This window comes from Suncus etruscus, chromosome 15, assembly GCF_024139225.1.
Source record: "Suncus etruscus isolate mSunEtr1 chromosome 15, mSunEtr1.pri.cur, whole genome shotgun sequence".
Classification (NCBI taxonomy): Eukaryota; Metazoa; Chordata; class Mammalia; order Eulipotyphla; family Soricidae; genus Suncus; species Suncus etruscus.
This window is the reverse complement of record NC_064862.1, coordinates 12,606,771-12,620,405: the sequence shown is the minus strand read 5'-3', so window position 1 is coordinate 12,620,405 and position 13,635 is coordinate 12,606,771. Positions and strand designations below refer to the sequence as shown.

General features: G+C 39.7%; 1 pseudogene; it reads right to left on the bottom strand.

Moving 5' to 3' along the window:
* Positions 1-225: 225 nt before the first annotated feature.
* On the bottom strand, positions 226-7,124 carry LOC126029486 (WD repeat domain phosphoinositide-interacting protein 1-like; annotated as a pseudogene).
* Positions 7,125-13,635: the final 6,511 nt, after the last annotated feature.

Below are 13,635 nucleotides of genomic sequence, written 5' to 3'. Positions count from 1 at the left end.
AACAACCAATAGCCAATGGACAGACCAAAAAGAACTTTTTTTTTTTTTTTACAAATATTCCTCTTAATGTTATTAGAAAAAGTCAGAGTTTCCGTTTTTTTTTTTGTTTGTTTGTTTTTTTACAAATATTCCTCTTAATGTTATTAGAAAAAGTCAGAGAGTTTCTGGGTTTTTTTTTGTTTTGTTTTGTTTTGTTTTGTTTTTTTCAGAGAGCAGAGCCGTTTTCTACGGGTCCCTGATGCTTACAGGGGGGAATTTATTCTCGTCGTCCAGACACACTGGTCCAGGGGCAAATTCATGCTCAGGAATGACCTCTCCACAGAGGATCCCGCCGTTCTCCGAATAATCTGGCACTGTGGATGCTGAGGAGATGCCTGGTCTGGCAACAGTGGAGACTTAAGACTGAGACATAAAAGACTTAAGACTGAAGTAAGGAAAGTTTGAGGTCACTGTCTTCGTTCTCCGAGGTTCCTGAGTCAAGCAAGCTGTGGGTTTTGATGAGGACACACTCCCTGCCATCCTGTGGGTCCAGGTTGTAGATGTAAATAAAGGTGGCCATCGGCTGATGTCACCAAGAGCCGTGGCAGCTTCTGGATGGTGGAGAAGGTGCAGATGTTCCTCTGCCCAGAAATGCTGAGGCGCCCCGTGGCGAAGGTCCAGTCCTGGTGCATCATGTCTGATACCTGGGCAGGGAGGTAGTTAGTTGGAATTGGCCATGAACATCTTCCTCATGTAACCCATCTAGGTAGAAGGCTCTTCAGGAAAACTGGAATAACTCGGAACCTTTTGTTCCAATCAATCCAGTGGCCAGCAAGGCCTCTGGGCTGCCCTGGTCTGTGTAAGAGCCACTGCTGGTGAGATGCTCCAGCTTAAAGACATGCACCATCTCCATATTGCTGGAGGCACAAAGGAACTGAGAGTCCATGCTGAAGGCCAGTGAGCTGATAGTCACATACCTTTTCATTCTTCTCTAAAACTCATAGAGCTTCTGCACATCAGGGACAGAGAAGACCCTGATAACTGTGCCTTTCTCAGAAGCACTGGCCAGTTTGGAGCTCAAGGCATTGAAGGCGAGCATTGAAAACCTGCAGACAGATTTGGGACATTGGTGGTGGAAATGTTGCACTGGTGAAGGGGGTGTTTTTTACATGACTGAAACCTAACCACAATCATGTTTGTAATCAAGGTGTTTAAATAAAGATATTATTGAAGAAGAAGAAGAAGAAGAAGAAGAAGAAGAAGAAGAAGAAGAAGAAGAAGAAGAAGAAGAAGAAGAAGAAGAAGAAGAAGAAGAAAGGAAGGAAGGAAGAAAAAGAAAGAAGAAAGAAAGAAAGAAAAGAAAGAAAGAAAGAAAGAAAGAAAGAAAGAAAGAAAGAAAGAAAGAAAGAAAGAAAGAAAGAAAGAAAGAAAGAAAGAAAGAAAGAAAGAAAGAAAGAAAGAAAGGAAGGAAGGAAGGAAGGAAGGAAGGAAAGGAAGGAAGGAAGGAAGGAAAGGAAGGAAGGAAGGAAGGAAGGAAGGAAAGGAAGGAAGGAAGGAAAGGAAGGAAGGAAGGAAGGAAGGAAGGAAAGGAAGGAAGGAAGGAAGGAAGGAAGGAAGGAAAGGAAGGAAGGAAGGAAGGAAAGGAAGGAAGGAAGGAAGGAAAGGAAGGAAGAAAGAAAGAAAGAAAGAAAGAAAGAAAGAAAGAAAGAAAGAAAGAAAGAAAGAAAGAAAGAAAGAAAGAAAGAAAGAAAGAAAGAAAGAAAGAAAGAAAGAAAGAAAGAAAGAAAGAAAGAAAGAAAGAAGAAAGAAAGAAAGAAAAAGAAAAAGAAAAAACCTGCAGACAGTTTTCAGGGAGTGTCTGTCATAGAGCACAATCTTGCCCATTGTCTGGCTCCCAGGATAGGCCACGTAGGAACTGGAATGGTTGATGGACAGGGCACACAGACCTGTGGGGTTGGGGGGGATCTCCAGGATGGTTTTCAGCAGCTTCATGTCTTTGATGTTGTGGATGTAGATAGATTCTTCCAGGCATACCAGCAGCCTCTGGTGGTTGAGCTTGATGGACAGGCTGTTGTTTGAGTAGCTGTAGTTGCAGACTTCGGTGCTTTTTTTGAAATGGTAAACGGTCGTCTGCCATGGCTTCTTCCTGTGGCTCACCACCACCACCACCAGGCTGCTGGAGAAGAGGCACTCCATGATGTATACATCTAGGCTCTTATTGCTTCCATGGACTTGGTCCAGCTGCTCCACACAACTCAAAGAAAACAGCTTATAACCAGCTTTGGTTCCAATGGCCAAAAGCAAGAGAGGTAGATCAAAGGATTTTAGTACATGCCTTGAATTTGGGAGGCCTGGGTTCAATCTCTTTATTTATTTATTTTGGCTATTTGTATTTTTGTTTTTGGGGGCCACACTTGGTGACGCTCAGAATTACTGCTGGCTATGTGCTTCAAAATCGCTACTGGGGTCTGTCCTGAGTCAGCCACACTTGCATTACTTGGTTTTTCTATAATTGCTGTGAGTAGGCTCTAGTGTGGCACCAAAACAAAACAAAACAAAAGAGATCACCAACTTTAATTAGGTCTTCTTCGCTGGAGGCAATTTTATAAGAGATAATAAGATTCCCTAACATGACTTGGATAAATTACACAAAAAATCCTATCAATCATATGCTCTCCTTCTAGACATATCTCTAGAGGAAAGACAGAAATGGCCAGCTAGTCCTGCTGACAGGGATAGAATCTAATCATTTTAAAAAGGGCTTTTTGGAAAATCTGGTGCCCAATCAAAATTTTACTTTCAGGGGCCAGAACAGTGGCACAGTGGTAGGATGTTTGCCTTGCACATGGCTAACCCAGGACGAACCTCGGTTAGATACCCTGGTTAGATACCTTAGTTAGATACCCTGGTGTCACCAAGCCAGGAACAATTTCTAAGCACATGGCCAGGAGTAACCCCTGAGCATCACTGGTGTGGCCAAAAAACCAAAATAAAAAAAATACTTTTCAGTGTCTATTTTTTAAATCAGGAGAAGTTTCAGCATTTGCATTTCCATCAAGCCCCCACTCTGGCTGAGAATCAGCTAAATATTAATTTAGGTGGATCAGGCTTTATTCCAAAGTAACCAGGCCTTTCTAGTGGCCAGGCAAGAGAGTCTTGCATCACAGGGGATCTCCTCAGAACATACTTGAGAATTGGGGTGGAATGAAGCAGGTTAGGAGAACACTGGGCAAGAGAAACTTTAGCACCAACTGGGCGTTAAGTAGGTTCTATGGGGTCGGTGGCCTTCAAGTTAAAGTGCTGCTTCCCTTACCCAAGTATTGTAGAGTTGTTTACTGGCAGCCAAGAACAGGAGGGCAATTCTAAGAGGGCAATTGCTGATTGGGAAGCAACCTCCCCCACCCCTTCCCGAAACAGAATAGTGTGCTTTGTGATCTAAGACTACTCAGCCTTGAGATAATGAAATTCAAATGAAAGGAGCTGTAAGGCTGTTGCTTCCATGTATCTGGAGTGCTCGCTGTGTTATTTATCACTGTGAACAACCTTTTAGACTATACCATCTTCAACATGTGGATAGAGGCCTTCTGGGAGAGCACCTAGTGTGAGCTGAGCTGACCTTGGAAAACTATCAACAGGATTCTTGCTAGGGCACTGTCCCTTCTGTGTGGCTTGCAATTTTAAGTTGAGTGATCTCTGTCTGCCACAAGAGGGAGATGAGAATTTTGGCTTCATAAATAGGGCTTAAGTTTTGGGGAGTGGGGGTTTGGGTCACAGCCAGCAGTGCTCGGGGGTCCACTTAGCGCATGCTTAGGAGATCCTGCAGTGCCATAAATAGTTTTTCCCACACATGCCAAGCATGTGCTCAGTCCATTGACATATCTTGGCATGCTAAAGTTGCTGATCTTGAATTTAGGATTGTAATAATATATTTAAACTAAAACTCCAACAATCAAATGTATTTTTCTATGTAGTATATGTTTCTCTTGCATATATAAATTAATGCCCAAACAAAGGAAACTAAAACCAATGATTTTAAATTATAATTTAAATAACATGGTTATATTGATGAGAAAGTCTGTGGCATTGGTATACAAAGTTACTGTTCATAACCACCACCAAAATGCCCACAGCCTTCCACCACTGTCCCTAACAACCTTTAGTCTGATCTTCAGTCTGTTCCTCAAAAAGGAAAGTTTGGAGATAAAATTATTTGCTATGTAGACATCTTTAGGAGAATTAGAAACAACATCATTCCTTTTCATAAGATAAGCATTGCCACTCCCTTCAATATTGATGAGAAGGTACTCTTACTTTTACTGACCCTGGGGATAAAACAAGGCACAAAACCATCTATGGCCTCCAGAATTTACAGTCTAAGAAAATTCTAGTGCACTTATATTTTTCAGTTCCTGTTCTTTTACCATAAAGTAAAAGACGGGAGTCTGAGAAATGAAATTCTCAGTTAAAAATATAGTCAAGTCAGGGCTGAAAATGGCATTAGTAAAAAACAAACAAACAAACAAAAAACAGAACAAAATTAAAAAAAAAAAAAACAGACAGCTTGGATAGGCAATCCCCTTGTGATGCTGTATTATGCATTCACAACTCACTTGAGATGCCTACATCCTAATCCTCAGAATCTGTTTCCTTATCTCCATGCAGATAAGACTTTGCAGATCTAAATAAGAATTCCATGATGATCCTGGATAATCAGAGCAGCCCAGTCTAATCACAAGAATGTTTCTAAGAGGCAAGAGGGTCAAGACAGAGGAAAAGGATGAAAAATGGGAGTAGGATGTTAGATATAAGAAGATGTACTGTTGACTTTGCAGCTAGAAGGAGAGGTCATACACACACACACACACACACACACACACACACACACACACACACACACACACACACACGCGCGCGCGCGCGCGCCTGTGAAAGATCTCTCTAGACCAGAAATGCCAAGAAATGAAATCTCCCCTAGAAAGAATGTAGTCATGGGCATGTGTTAGCCTTTTGAAATATAAGATGATAGATTTGTGTTGATTAAATCTACTAGTCATTTGTGATGGCAACAACAGGAAATTCATACAGACACAGAACCTAAAGTCAGAGTGGTTCCCAGCACAGGGAATCCAGCTAGTACAGAATCGATCTTTGCAGATCCAATAACTTTTTAGCACCATGTCTGTTTTGAAGGGCAAACTGATTTACCAAGTCTCCCTTGAAATTTCACTGATTCAACCATATTGGCCTCCAAGCAATTCAGCAAATGAGTTGTCTGCTCCATCAGAGTTTTGCATTCTGTTCCCTTCCTCATGGTTTCACATTTACACTTCCTCTGAGAGGCATCCTTGGCCACCAGTCTTTAACTAAACATATTCCCATCCCCTGCTTTTCCATGTCAAAATGTTACATCCTCTCTAAGGTTCCCCTATTTTGACAAGCAGATTTTTCCTAGCATTCTACCCTCTACTTTCATACATATCTAAGCACTTTCAGTTCTGACTCTAACTTATCTCTTAATTAAGTGCAAAGGAAAGTAATGGCCCTAATTTATTAGCTTATATGTTAGTAAGAAGCACCAGATCAGTATATAGAAATATGTACAAAGGCTTCCCAAAGAATAGAATGAATGAACTAATCAACAACAAAATTAAGTTTTGGTTTGTCTTGAAAGATAATTGCATTACTGTGTTTAAAACTTAGAGTAGTATCAACTTTCTGAAATGAATATTGATCTAATCAATAAGTTTATTGAAAGAAACTGGTGGTGTGAAACCCTGAAATCAAAGAAAATCCACTCCCTTCATTCTTTAATTGTATGACATGACTCATACATTCTTTGGGGGATAAATGGTTTGCATAGCATAATAGGCAATGCTTAAAGTAAAGGTTTTCAGAACAAACATGATAACTTGTTCTCTGTAGGGTAAAAAAATGGGTCTTTGTCATGAAGAAAGAAATATTTTAATATTTTTTGTAATCAAGCTGCCACTGAAATTCTGCCAGGCCTTTCTTATCTCATGGGAATATCCTTGGACAATAATGCTGTTTTGTACTAAATTTCAAACAAATCTGGATCCTTGCAAGTTCATCAGAGGTGGGGACATTCATGTAATTATGTTCCTTCATTCTACTATCATACAAAATAGGATGAAATTCTTAACATTTTTCTTTAACCACTTCTTGAAACTTGAAACAACCTGAAATATTAAGTGTTCAGCAAATCAAAATAAGAAAAAATAGTGTTAACTTGAAACTATACCAAACTGATAAAAGGTAAATTTTATAGAACTATGCTGACAAATCTTCTGGGTTCTGTAGCCTGGTGTCACTGAAGGGCCAAACCCCTGGAACAAAATTCACATGACCTCAAATAGCACTTTTATGCCCCTTGCTCCAAGGTTCCGTTCTACTATTAATCATGGCCCTTATCACTTCCTGGCATTCTAACATATACACACTTATTTATCTGTTTAGCATCTGTTTGTCTCAACAGAATGAGAATTCCTTGGAAACAGTAACTCAATGCAAGGAACTAAGGATGACTTACTGCTTGGCCACTTTGGTGCCTGGAACTACTCAGATGACATCAATATACTCTACTTCCCATTGTACTCAGCAATGTCTGAGTGGACCATGTGGAGTCAGAGTTGGAAACTGATTGAGCCTCATGTAAGTCATGTGTCTTAAATCCCTGTTCCATCTCTCTAGGTCCTGTGGCCTTATTTTTAATATAAGATAAATAATATGCTCAGCCAAGTTTTCCTAACAGTGGATTAGGTCATTAGCCCAATATTTGCTTTCATCACATTAGCTTCTGATTCATTATGATTTTTTTTTGCCAACTCTTGTCTGTAATGTCCATCTCTCATACCCACAACTGCACACAATTCCTGGACAAACTTTATCTTTCAGTCTGTGTCTTTACAAAAGCTAAAAAAGTACTCTGGTTTCCACCCGAGGCCATTGCAGAAAGCTATTCCTGGTCTGATGTGTCTTTAGAACGGTCCTTACTTCTGACTTGGCACTTCTCAAAGACAGTTTGAAACAATGCCCTGAAGCAGACATCCACAAGGAAGAACTCATCTGAACACAACAACCTACCTTGTAAATAAACTGCTTCCTACAACATTGAAAATGACTGTCATGCTATTCCCAACTTGTTTATTTACCCACAAACCTCAATCCAATCCCCATGTGGAAGAGGAGAAGAAAATTCATTCAAATGTATTGGCATGATATTTCATGAGAGTTAATCACTACAGCTGAGTTTTCTAAGAAAGAACAAGATTTCACAGCTACATCAATAAGTCACACATATCAATTGTAGCTGTAAGCCCAGCTGTCCTGGCCAGGTAAAAAGTAACTTCATAGATAACAGGACTTCAAACCATTCACCTGAAGGTGTTGTGAGGTCGAGACCTATGCCACTTATAATTGAGATGGACCCAGAAAACTCCTTTCCTTTCCTATAAGTAGTGTAATATGTCTGTTATCCCATTAATTGACTGGTACAGAATTTACTGGCTTTTCAATTTTCCTCAAAGTCCTGCATACTGATTGTAAAACCAACTAAACCTCAAATGAAATAAAAAAAAATAGAAACTAAAATACAAATGCTTCTTTCTTATACCTCTTCCCCCAAATTCAGAGTGTTGGTAGCTTGGGACAGATTCTTTCCAGAGTTTACTCACAAATTTACCTTTTTATGACTACAAACCAAGATGATAAGCCATAATCATGGTAACTTAAATAATAGTTTAGAATTATTTTTCTCTCATCTAGATATTATGACTAAGCTTCTTCTCTCCCCTTCCTCAACCTCACCCACATATTAACCCACATATTAAATAAAGGATTATTTATGGTTAGTGACCCATTTTAGAAAATTTTTAAAAGAATCTCTCTTTCTAGAGAAGGTTATGGGAATGGTTCAAAGAAAAGGTATATGAGGTATTAGTAGACTGATACTTCTGGTTTTCAGGTTAAAGACTGTTTAAACCTCACATTGGGCAAAATTACATTTTCCTCATTTTCTTTTTTTTTTTCTTTTTTTTTTGGTTTTTGGGCCACACCCAGTAACGCTCAGGAGTTACTCCTGGCTATGCGCTCAGAAGTTGCTCCTGGCTTGGGGGACCATATGGGACACCGGGGGATCGAACCGAGGTCCGTCCAAGGCTAGCGCAGGCAAGGCAGGCACCTTACCTTTAGCGCCACCGCCCGGCCCCATTTTCCTCATTTTCTTGATCAACTTCTCATTGATAAAAATGAATTGCTTTTAGATCTATGGCACTTTATTTTTTCAGTAGATCTCAAATTCCATTTACTTGTTATTAAATTATTACAAGTTCTAGCTTCTCCTGCAAAGATTCCCACAAAAATAGACAAATTAAAATGATAAATTACAGGACCATAGAGATAGCACAGCGGTAAGGCATTTGCCATAGGTCAGACCCCGGTTTGATTCCAGGCATCCCATATGGTCCCCCGTGCCTGCCAGGAGCAATTTCTGAGCTCAGAACCAGGAGTAACTCCTGAGCACCGTCGGGTCTATCCCAGAAAAACAAAACAAACAAATAAACAAAATGATGGTTACATATGTTGGGGAGACAGCACAGGGGTTAAAGCTCAAACCTTCCACATGGTCAAGCCCTGCTCCCACCCTGACTGTACATTATCACCTTAATCACATGAATACCTCCATATATGGCCAAAAATTACTGGGAAGAGTCCCAGAATCTCCTAGGCACTGACAGCAAAATCATCACCAAAAATATTTCTAAACTTGTTCCATGGCAGTCAAAGAGGAATTTAAAAAAAATATCAAGACTCTCAAGGACTATTTTCTGCTTTGTAAAGAATGTACCAGACTCAGCTGGCATTAGACTGACATTTTGCATTCTTATATTATACGTCTACATATCCATTAAACTAATTTTTTCTCCTTAGACTTATAAAAGAAGCTATAGCATGAAAATATATCAATACCCCCAAGAACACTACTCAGAACATCCTGCAGATGGGGCTACAGTGCTGGCAAGAGCTGGCCAGCCTGTAGTGGGCCCACAGTGTGCTAGACTCCCTGGTAACCAAGGGGAGCAATCCCCTGGTCTGCACCCTGGAAAGCCAAGGAGCAATAAGAGCACTATGGCATGTTTGCCAGGTGAGTACAGGGAATGATAAACTAAGCAAGCACTGTAAAAAAGATGAGTTTCCCATGGGTCACATGTCCTTTAAGACAGGGATTTACCAGGTTATTGCCGGGGAAGGGACAGTGGATGAGATGAGAATGTTGCAAAACAGAGAAGCAAAATGAACTTTTATTGGAGATGAGATGAAGCGTTGAACTGTGACCCAGGACTGAGTGACCAGAGACAGGTAGACAGTGTCAAGACACAGCTGATAGCCAACTGGACAATGGACTTGGGTGAGATTGATTTGTGAGTACAGCCTCCAGATTTTTTAACGGAATGATGAGGTATCTTTAGAAGATGTTAATTGGATGTGTTCCTTAATTAGGTTAAGAACTAGAAAACAGATTGCAATATGATTTGGTCCAAATCAATATAAAATATAATATTCATGAGTGTTAGCCCAGACCAGTTAGTCACAGTAAAACTACTAGGACTCTTCCTTGGGGTCTGTACTAATATTTTGTACCAAAAAAAAAACCCCAATGTAGATTATAATTTGACATCCTAGAAGATAAAAGATTTTTAAAAAGAATGAAAAGGGATAAAAAGTAAAGTACTAGAAGTGAGTGGACTGCAAAGAGTAAATGTGTCCGTGGGAAGATCTGAAGATAGGTTTCCTAGGGGAGTCACAGAAGGCTGAGAGTGGGAACTCAAACCACTGGGAGGCAATTATGAAGACCAAATGAGCAGTAATATTTGAATATTGAAAACTAATGACTCTACAGCTAGACTTCTGCAAAAGTCCTCCTTTCTTCATATCTGATAAAGGAGGTGACTGCAGCAGGACAGCAAGGGGAAGAGGCAAGTCAGGAACTTCAGAACAAATATTCCATTTGAGAGGACAGGTAAAGGTTATGAAACTCAGTTGTCATTTGAAAATTGTTCTTTTGCAAAATAGCGAGTGAACTATGGTATTGGTAGATGAACACAGACAAGGCCTACAGTTTCCTGACTCCTGTGGTCCTCCTTCAGGAAGAAAAGCTAGAATGAAAGCAAGAAGCTATTGTTTGCATAGAGAGGGCCTTGAAAGACTTAGGGTGCATGAAATTTCATGTCTAGTCTCCTGAATTTTCCCTGTTACCAGATTCCACAAAATTATTCAGAATAAAACCCTTGCACATTTACAATGTCTTGTCATATATTTCATAAACTATATCATCTACTTTGATCTTTCATTTACCCATATTCTCTGCCTATTTCTCTAGAACCTAACCTCTACGCTTAGCTATCCATGCTCAATTTTCTTGGGGAAATAAGTATCTGGGTTTCATAACTCTCTGAGCTTCATTCTCACCCTGGGTAATTTGTATAATAACCTCCCTCATCTGCTCCCCACCTGCCATGTACCCTTTATATGCTTGGCCCCATAACTATGAGCCTTGACTGATCTTTACAGATGATTCCTAGCTACTGGTAACCTTACTGCATATCATCGTGTAAACAACTTGGAGGTAAAAGATGGGGGCAGCTGTGTTTCATAAAACTTTGACCAAAACCACTTAGCTGTCCTCCCCAGAGAGGCCATGTCCAAGGGAAACGCATTTCCCTGAACTGCAGTATTGCATGGAATTTACCGAAGTATCTGGCTTTTTCTTCTGCCAGAGATAGTGGTCAGATAGGTCAGAGAGATAGTAGATATGGTACTTGCCTTATGCAGCTGACCCCAGTTCATATAATCACAGATCACATACCAGGAGTGATTATTGGACACTGTTGGATATGACACTTAAATAAAACAAAAGGAAAAAATAAATGGAAATTTTTGCAAATTCCAAGTTGTTTAAATATAAAATATATAAAGTACTCGATTTGGTGGGAGACCTCTCTCGACTCAGTCCAGCGCCTGTAGCCCCTTTACCTGGCAGGTCTACAGATTTTAGGGAAACGGAGAAATTATACACAGGCAGTCAATTGAAGTTTCAGTTTCAGAAGAAATCCAGCTTTATTACAAGACCCTAACTGCCATGTGCCACATGGTTTCTAAGCTAAGCAGCCTCTCTTTTTGCCACTTATCACCCTCCAAGCACCCTTTCTTCTTCCCCTCTCTCTCTACCCCTCCCCCCAGGCTCTCTATCCCAAACAACAGACCCTGGAAGGTGTGGGTGGGTTGGATGATCCAGGTGACATTAGCATATGGAACTGGGGGAGGAGTAACAATTCCGTATCTATGAATAAGCAAACAGCCAAAAACACATTCAACCACATGCTTTTTATATCATTGCAAGGTTTCTCATGCGTGGTTAAGCTGTTTAGATCTAAAGATACACACACACACACACACACACACACACACACACACACACACACACACACACACACACACACAGACAACAAATAGACACAAACATCTGTGAGTCTTAGTTCTTATCTGTAAAGAGAAATCTAATCCTTGAAATGTCTCTAAAATCCACTAAAGAATTGTGAAGCATAAAATTTATAAGCTTTTAAGATTACAAAGGATACTCTTTTATTTTTAAGATTTAAAAGGATATTACAGTTTTCCTTAAAAGAAATCACTTATTTTTAGGTATCCATTTACAACATAACTTTGTGGGATTTGATTTTATCTTAGGCAACTAAAATACATTAGGAATTTTTGTAGTTTAGAGGCTCCATTAAAACTTCCCTTGGAACTGTGGAGGGCAAAGCTCATGTCTGTTAGCATAAGAGACACCTTTGTTTATAGAGAGTTAGGGTTATGACAAAAAATGACACAAGCCAGAAAATTTCAATGTTAGTGGTGGTGATTGTAACCTAAAGGGCTTCTGGTTTTTCACAAACTCTAGATTTTAAAGACCAAGTTGGTTTTCATTTTCAACTCTGGCTTTTGTTAACTCATGTCAGAGTCACACAGTTATTTAAACAAATGTCTTTGAATTTCTTTAATTTAAGAAGTGACCCAAAGGTTAATGAATGTTGTAAAATGCTTATTGTTTGAACAAAGATCTGGCTGCACTTATTGACATCTGTTATTTAAGTCCCCAAGGCAGACATGAAGGGGTAGAAACACTGAAGTCTGGCCCTGGAACCCTGAGGTATTTCCATTTGCCCACACCCACAATGCTGACCATTCCCAAAAATCAGGAGTAGGAATTTTTCCTTTTTATGTCCAGATTAAAAATTCCCTAAGTTGTGGGAAATAGTGTTGCTAACAACAGCAGCAACAAAATTCCAAAGTCTGTATAATGCCTTGGATAAAACAAGTTTAAATAAGGGGGCACATGAAAGAATAGAATACTTTGGGGGCAGCAAAATTGTGCCCAAGAAAGAATAGAATAAAATAGTTTAGGGTCTTTTTGAATAAAACAATTTAGAGTCACACAGGCAAGAATAGACTAGTCTAGGAAGTTGAGATGACTTTATACTTTAAGATTGACTTAAAGTATAGGTGGAATATTCCAGCCTCTGCTCTCTAAGCACTCATTAAATTTCGATGTGCTCCTAAATGTCCTAAATGTCTCTGTCAACTTAAACAGTGGTTCATTTGTTGGTTGGGAACTAAGGTTTGTGGGGGTTAATGCTGTCATAAATAAATGGCCAGATCTCCCGGGGCTGCCTAGGCAACCCTAAGGCTTGTGTGTTTGTTTGCATCTTCACAGGTCAGTGTGGGTAGATGACATTTAAACAATTAACAATGGCGTAGAAGCTAGCAAAGCACCGCTTCTCAGTAAATGGAAGAGAATACAGAATTCACTATTTCCCCCTTATCCCACCCAGGCAGCAGTCTCAATAACAGATGCATTTTCTTTTACAGGCTTCCAGTAGGGTACATCAGAGCATTTTTATAAATGGCACAAGATCTTTATGATTCTAAAAATAATCTACTTTCATATCGGCAATGATCAATAACAAACAAAGCTGTGGAAACAGGATTTATCAAAGAAGCTTAACTATATGTCTAGGGTGAGAGTTCCCTTGAAACTTTCCTTGTCATCTTCGTAAGTTCCACCCACTAATAGATACTTTATTTGTGAAAAACTCTTCATCATATTTTGTTTATGTTTTGGCTTTGGGATCACACCCAGTGATACTTAGGGGTTGCTCCTGGCTCTGTGCTCAGGAGTCACTTCCTGACAGTGCTTGAGGGACCATATGGGATGCTGCTGGAGACAAAACCTGGGTCAGTCACATGCAAGGCAAATGGTTTGTCCTCTGTACTATCATTTGGCCAAATGGTTTTGGGGCCACACTCAGGGGTTACTCCTAGCTCTGCTCTCAGAAATTGGGGGAACCGTATGGGATGTTGGTGATTAAACCTGGGTCAGCTGTGTGCAAGGCAAATGCACTACCTACTGTGCTATCACTCCAGCTTCTCAACCATATTTTTTAAAGGAGCTTTAAAACCATATGACAGAGTTAAAATATTAAAATATTTCTTTTAGATATGTATGAAGCCTAGTATAAAAAGCATCACTCATTACCAATACACGAGAAAAACCAATTCTTATATTAATTTTTTTCCTTA